Source organism: Acanthochromis polyacanthus, chromosome 1 (genome assembly GCF_021347895.1).
Source record: "Acanthochromis polyacanthus isolate Apoly-LR-REF ecotype Palm Island chromosome 1, KAUST_Apoly_ChrSc, whole genome shotgun sequence".
NCBI classification, from domain to species: Eukaryota; Metazoa; Chordata; class Actinopteri; family Pomacentridae; genus Acanthochromis; species Acanthochromis polyacanthus.
Window position 1 is genome coordinate 45,419,331 of NC_067113.1, and position 7,224 is coordinate 45,426,554.

Consider the following 7,224-nt stretch of genomic DNA (forward strand, 5'->3'; position numbering starts at 1 on the left):
TCGATATCGACCCCCAAAAAAATCCAATAATGGTCGGACTCTGATCGACATTCCACCTTTGCTTCATGTGAAATTGTCTGTCTTTTATCTCCTCTAGCAGATTCATATCTGCAAACACAACGAGCTTAATCAGAACTGTATGATGACTTGAACTGAGTGGATTATGTTTTTCATCTTTACTGATTATTTACCTCATCATTTTTTAAACATGACAGGGCAAAAAGCATGAAATCTTTCGGCACTCTTGCTTAAAACTGACCAAAATGAACAATCAGTGCATCAATTTTGATGATTATTAAGTTAAATTATTTATTTCAACTCAGAAAATGTGAACAACTAGGTTTATAGTTCCTTTACAAATGTGTTTTTTACCCTTGAAAAATAATGATGTTCACTTCAGCTGCTCATTAAATCTTAAAATATTGTCTCGTCATGCTTTATCCTTCTATGTCTTTGCTTTTCAACTCGTGCTAAAGGACATCTCCTCCTCAGCTGTTCACAATTACACACAAAAAAAGCATCAATAATTCCCTCATTTTAAGGAAGGAATGGATGATCAGAACAGGTCACAGGGCCTTCATTTGAAAACAAGGGCCTTCCTCGCTTTGCCTTCTCCCTCCTTTAAGTGAAAACACTTGAAATGAGAGCCGGAGGAGCTGAGCTACAGCTGGCAGCATCTCTAGCAGACATCAAATAATCGGCTCAGCGCTGCGGGCCTCTGCTGAAAACCTTCCTGCCTGCACCGGCCGGCAGCAAACCCTGCTGCTGCAGCAGCTCAACAGACGCATCCAACACAACAGCTCCATCCTCACACCGCTTTTCCGCCTCCTATCTGCCTGCTTTGATGCTCCCTCCTCAACATGCAGCGCACAGACTGCAACGGTCTGCCTTTGATGCTCTGCACAATCCTCACAGAAAAGAAAGAAAGGAGAAAAAAAACACACGACAATCGGAATCAGGCGCCTCCATATTGCGATATTATTTGCACCTGGTCCTGCAACATGAACCAGCATCAGTGGGAGAATGAGCTGAATGACTGACACAGACACTGCAGCATTATTCTCAAAGCGACATGTGAGGAAGATCCATGTTTAGAAATAAGAATTAATAAAATAAAAAAGCATGATCAGACTCACCGATTGCTGCAAACCGGCTTCTTCCAGTGTGGATGCTGCTGGTAAATGATGATGATTATGATGAGGAGGAGGACTGTGTGTGTGTGAGTGTAAGTGTGTGTGTGCGTTAGAGGGACCGTGTCCGGCTGGTGTGTCTGTGCCCCCTTCAGCCGCTGCAACAGCAAGCTGTGGTCCGCTCCGATCCTCCGCTTCTCCTCACCCGCTCCCCTCCGCTGTCAAAACCAGCAGCCGCACAGATCCTATATGCTTCAGACAGGACGACGCACTCCTCCCCGAAAAGCCTGGCCCACTTTGACACAGCTATAACTGCAAGCATGCCTGATTATTAGCCACTTTAAAGGCTCCTTATGGGTGGAAAGACATCCAGCAGCAACATCTATATTCAGGCTATATGAACAAATACCCTGCCAAGACGTTCAGCGGACCACATTCACATAAAAACGCATGAAATAAATAAACCAGCACATGCAATAGTACTTTTTTTCACCAGTTTGTGCAGTAGATGGATGGACAATTATATAATTATTTGTGTCATTTAATTTTATTTGCAATATTTCTTTATCAAGTACAATATTTTTTAATTTCTGGCACAATATCCCGTTATCACATGCGATATTATTTTATTACCTCAAAATCAATGCCAGTATTACTTCTTGCTTTTTCCATTCAACTTAATATTCTAGCTTTCCAGTGATGCATCACACTTATATCTTATTGCTTTTTTCCCCTTACAGTATAGTTTTTTTGAGCAATATCTAGCAAAAGAATTTTCTTTGGTATTCATTAAGTTTTATCTTGTCTTAAATTATGATTGTTTTCTTTCCACAATGAGCCTTCCATGCTGATAATTTAGGCATAATTTCATCACAGTGGTTAAATAGTTACATCTTCTAGAAAAAAAGTATTCTAATAATCCAATGCTTATAAATATGTGTTGAAACTTTAAAAATGAAAGAGACATTTTTTATGCTTGAGTCAGCACTACTATATAAACTCAGAAACTAACATCACTCAGCAATGCCTAAAAGAAGAGCAAACAGCCATTTTGGTGCTTAATGGACATGGATACAGCTACTGCTAACAGGCTTGAAAGCAGCAGAAGAGATGTTCATTTCAACCTTTAACATAACGTCGCTCCTCCAGAAACTACAAAGGAAAACACATCAGAGTGCCACCTCTTCAATTTCCACCTATCTTTGAGTCGCTCCCAGTCCGGTGCGGAACGAAAACCGTCGCAACTGCAGCGACCCCATTTAATGAGCGGCAGCAGAGAAAGCTGCACACAGACACGAGGAATAAACAGAAACCCTGCAGAGCAGAGCGCTGATATCATCCCTATTTATCTAGTACGGGATGTCTATACGGGGTAGTAATAATATACAGAAACCTGTAGCCTACACTGTCAAAAACGATTAAAATCTGGCAACAATGGTGCCAGGAAAATATGCTACAATAAAAATAAAGTGTAAGAACAGTTATTGTATGTACTGCAAATACAGTATGTCTATGTTAACAGTTGGAACTCTTCCCTATTAAGGGCAATTATTGTATTTGTTGAAAAATATATGTAAAAAATATAAAACATCAATCATACTATGCACGCTTTAAAATGACAGACATGCTATGGACAGAAAAATACCTTAGATATAGAAGAATTTGCATTAGAAAAGAGGAAAAAAATACAATTTGACAGCTTTAGCACAGAAAAGGTAGAAAAAATACATATAAAACCTTTAGAAAAATTGTAATTGTAAATTGTAAAACAGAAAGCAATTACCGGTATTTAAGGTTTTGACCTTTTTAATGGTTAAAAAGTAAATGACAAAACTAAAACAAAATTAGTCATTTTACTACCTGTAGTTCAACAAAACAGTAAAATAGTAAGAAAATGTCAAAAAAAAATGAATGAAACACTTTTTCAGTGGATGTCCATGTTAATCAGCAAGTTTTGTGTTGATGTGAAAATGTTTTTTTCTGAATTTAGCAATTTTCCTCATCGATTTTTTTCCCCTGGACCATTTTATATTTGTTTCTTTTCTTAAATTCAGTCAGCACTTTAATCACTGGCACTTAAATAGTTTGAGAAACACTCCCACAGACAATATCTAGCATAGTTATAGCTCTAAATATCTATTTTTCTCTTTAAAAGTCCAAAATCTGACACAAAACAGCATCCAGAGAACTAGAAAGGTAGAGGTGGGTCTTCTAAACAACACATAATCCAAAGAAAAAAGTGAAATTGTGGGTAAAATGTGTTATTTCTAGAAGATTTCCATGTCTGATGTGACAGGTGTTTCTCTGCCACCATCACCAGACAGGTGGCTGATGCAGATCTGCTGTCAAACACTCCACCTTATTACCAACACACATCACGTTATGAACCGCAGTACCTCGTTCTCACATGACAGCGACACCCTTCACCTGTCCAGCATCACTCAATTACAGACGGACGTCCGAGCATGTCTTCCACACATCGTCATCAGCAGTCGCCATCAGTATCCGTAAAGTTCTGCCTGTTTCTCTCTCACACTCGTCATTTCACACTCATTTTATGTCAGTAAAAGTGTAAAGAATCAAACCGGGGAGCTCAGTTTTTACAACTGTGTCTTACTCATGCGTAGCTCCCCATGAGGCATGTTCACATGAGCAGCATCACGTGTAAAAAGAGGTAAACATGTCCAGTTCCTCCACATGATAAGTGTATTTAGTAACAGTCATCCGGGCCGAGGGGCATTTAACAGTGACTAATGCTCCTTTAACGGTGATAAGGCCACAGGGAAGGTGTTTTTGGTGTAAAGCTCCTCGCAAAACATGACTTAACTTGAGATAAAAAATGTGTTGGTGTGTCAGTACATGCACCACACGGCTCACTGATTTCAATGCATTCTTTCTCTTTATAGGTGTGACTAAGATGATCTTTTCAGAGTGTTGATCTAGACGATTACAGACGTTGGGTGCAGGCAGCACATTCTGACATTTCACACAGGGTAAATAGGATGTGTTTGTGTGTGCAGGTGTGTCCAAACTCTAACTGACTGGCGGAGATCTGTGGAGAGCCACACCACTGTGTAAACGGTTTCTGCTCAATGAAGAGACGTGATGGCGGACAGATTTTTTTTCCCAACGCAACATAGCAGAAATACCAAAGACAAGTGTGAAATGCCAACATATTTTCATTTTCACTGCTGAAAAAGTGTCAGATATCTCAAAAACTCTATAAGCACACCATATTGCCCGATTAGATTTGTGCTAAAATCATTTTTGAGTATCATTTTACACTTTAAAACTCTTCTCCAGAGCTTCACTGTGTACTTTAAAACCAGTTTATCCAGTTCAGGTTATATTACAGCAAGACAAAGTCTCTTTGATACTCACCAGAGACGTGCTTCCACACTGTTATTGTTTACACAGCAGCTTTCCTAACTTGGTCACAGAGCTACAGTGATGTAAAGCAGCTGGGCTCCTTCCTCCCACTGATGGGCTTCTTCACACCACTTTTGCTGACATGACCCAGGTAAGAAGAAGAAGAAGAAAAGGAATCATCAGGAGGAAGATGCACCAGGAAAGCAATTTTTGTCCTCTGTTGAGCCATGAAGCCATTTCTTCTTCCTTATTTGTGGGCTTCACATGGAGGTCTAACCCCAGGGGGACTCATTTGTTGGCCTGCTTGCAGATCTGGAGCATGCTGTTAAGCCATACACTGTGATCACATTTAGGGCTGGTTATGTAATAGTGAATATACATGCAGGTGACATATTAAAGGAAAAACCTGAATCCATTCCATAAAGGAGATCTGGTGGCTTTGGTATGCTGTAGGGGGAACTTAGCTGGATTGATTTATGTCCACTTAGAGGAACACGTTACAGCAAATCAATACATGAGGGTTGACCATATGGTTTAGGGCGCATGAAAATGATTTAGATTAAAGACTATGGCCTTCACAGCCATCAGATCTCAACCTGACTGAACTATGAGAGATTTTGAGATTTCAAGATTCAAATTTTCTGTATTTGTCATTTGTCATCTCAGAAATATCATTCCTCCAGCCTTAATAAGCACCAGATAAAAGGCAACAATCAAGAGTAGGTTAAAAAAAAAGCAATAAAAATTCTAATAAATAGAGACTGCTAGAAAACAAATAACATAAAAACAGTCAAATGTAACAGCAGAGCAGGACCCTGAGTGTGATATCTTAAAGTGCTATAAATTTCAGATGTTGGACTGACGTGTTCCATGGCCTCCATTTTTATCAAAACACCACATGGAAGAACAGCGTTCCATCCTTCTTGTAAAATTTTTAAGTCTTGGAGGTTGAACACCAAACCAAATGATGGCCCAACATGACACTTCATGTTGGTTTATCCTTTAATTTGTCACTCGTCTGTGTATGTAGCTACATTTGTGGACAAAAACCTACGTAAAGACCATCTTGAGTTTCCAGTGACTGAATGAATCACTAAAACACCATCAGGCATTTTGGTTCTTTCATACATTCATTCTGGCTCGTCTTGAAAAATGACACAATCTTGGATGCAATTGGGTGTTCCCACAAGACAATGACCCCAACTCACAACAAAAGTGTCAAAGACATGCTTAAATCAAGCTAGAATTACTGTTTTGGAACAAGTCTCCCCAAAGTTCTGACTGAAACCCCAACAAGAATCAGTGGACTGCACAATTCTGTAGAAGAGGAGTCGAAGATCCAGACAAAAGTTTGTGAATGGTCACCAAAAGTACCCAGATTAGGTAAAAATGGCCAAAACCTTAGAACTGCTGTATGTATATTTTTTTCACCAATTCTGTCAAGAGGAGTCAAAGATCCGACCAAAACTTTGTGGATGGCCACCAAAAGCACCCAGTTGAGGTAAAAATGACCTAAGAACCAAAATTTAGAATTGCTGTATGGATATTTTGACCAAGCAGATTTTGAACCATAATGAATGACTTCTTTTGTGACAAAGACATGTGTTTCAATTATTCCATTCTAGAAAATTCTGAGTCACAGGAAGCTATAGTCATTGGAAACTCAAGACATGGTCTTTACAAGTGTCGTTTAACTTTAGTTCACAATTACCAAGCCAGACTGTAATACTGCTGTGCATTTAAAAACAAAGCAAAACCACGATAAAACAAGATGAGACAACTTGCAATAACATCGCCTCACATGCCGCGCTGCTGTTTGCATGATGGCCCATCCTGGCAGACGTCAGGCTGATAAACATATGAGCCAACTTAAACAGAAGGGGAAAAAAAGACTGTAGTTCCGGGTTTTGAGCAGCGTTAAATGTGATCACTTTTCTGTGCATTGCAACGTCAACTGACAAAAACCTTCTTAAAGCGGCCAAATGAAAACAGGTCGATTGTGTAACGCATTTCTGCCGGATCAGGGACAATTTTAGGCAAACGTGGGCGCACATACATTGAGAAGATTGTAAATGAGAAGGCAGCTATAACAGTTGCTAGGGAACACCATAAGACCACACAATCCAATTCTGCTTGAGGAAGAGGAGGAGGAGAGACGGACAGCTCCTGCCACGACAAGCAACTAATAGTGCAGTGGTATGAACTAGATATATATGTATATTCTTCGTCATGTAAACACTGGCTGGCAGACCTCTCTCTACCTTGGCATTTTGGCCTTTCACGCTCAGGAAAATTACCAACAGGATGAACATCGCCAGAGAGTGTTAATCCCATGTTCACCTCATTTGTCTGTCTCGACTGCGCTTGTCAAAGACGCTGAGTCCCCACACAGCTCGACAGAAGGCATAAATAACATTCTTGGTGGCAGAAAATTAGGCCTCTGTATTCTAAGCTTTTAAGTCTTCAGATGTGCGGTAAAGTTAAGATCTAACCTGTAAATTGGGCCTTGGAAAAGTCAAGTCAGGGAAGGAAACACAAATTGAAAAGGGCCTTTTTTTTTTTTTTTAGCAATTTTTTAAAAAGTAATTTTAAAACCAGGCTATTATGATGAAAAAGTAGCTTGACCTGATCGACACTCTTTGTCAGGGAGCTTGAGGAACAGATTGCAATGGTTTCTGCATACAATTAGAGATTCCTGTTGGTGCTTAAGCAAATTTAACAAAGC

The 7,224-nt window shown here is 39.7% G+C and overlaps 1 protein-coding gene across 11 annotated transcripts in view; it reads right to left on the reverse strand.

Annotated features, from left to right (window-relative positions):
• Nucleotides 1-1,367, reverse strand: part of nrcama (neuronal cell adhesion molecule a) — a 74,362-nt gene extending 72,995 nt beyond the window's left edge. For 6 of the 11 annotated variants that reach the window (XM_051946122.1, XM_051946557.1, XM_051946167.1 and 3 more), the window contains exon 1: nucleotides 1,137-1,366. The gene's annotated coding sequence lies outside the window, so the exon portion shown is untranslated. Of the gene's footprint in view, nucleotides 1-1,136 lie in introns of all 11 variants that reach the window. The other 5 variants (XM_051946262.1, XM_051946446.1, XM_051946371.1 and 2 more) reach the window with 2 other exon arrangements.
• Between the last annotated feature and the right edge of the window lie 5,857 nt (nucleotides 1,368-7,224).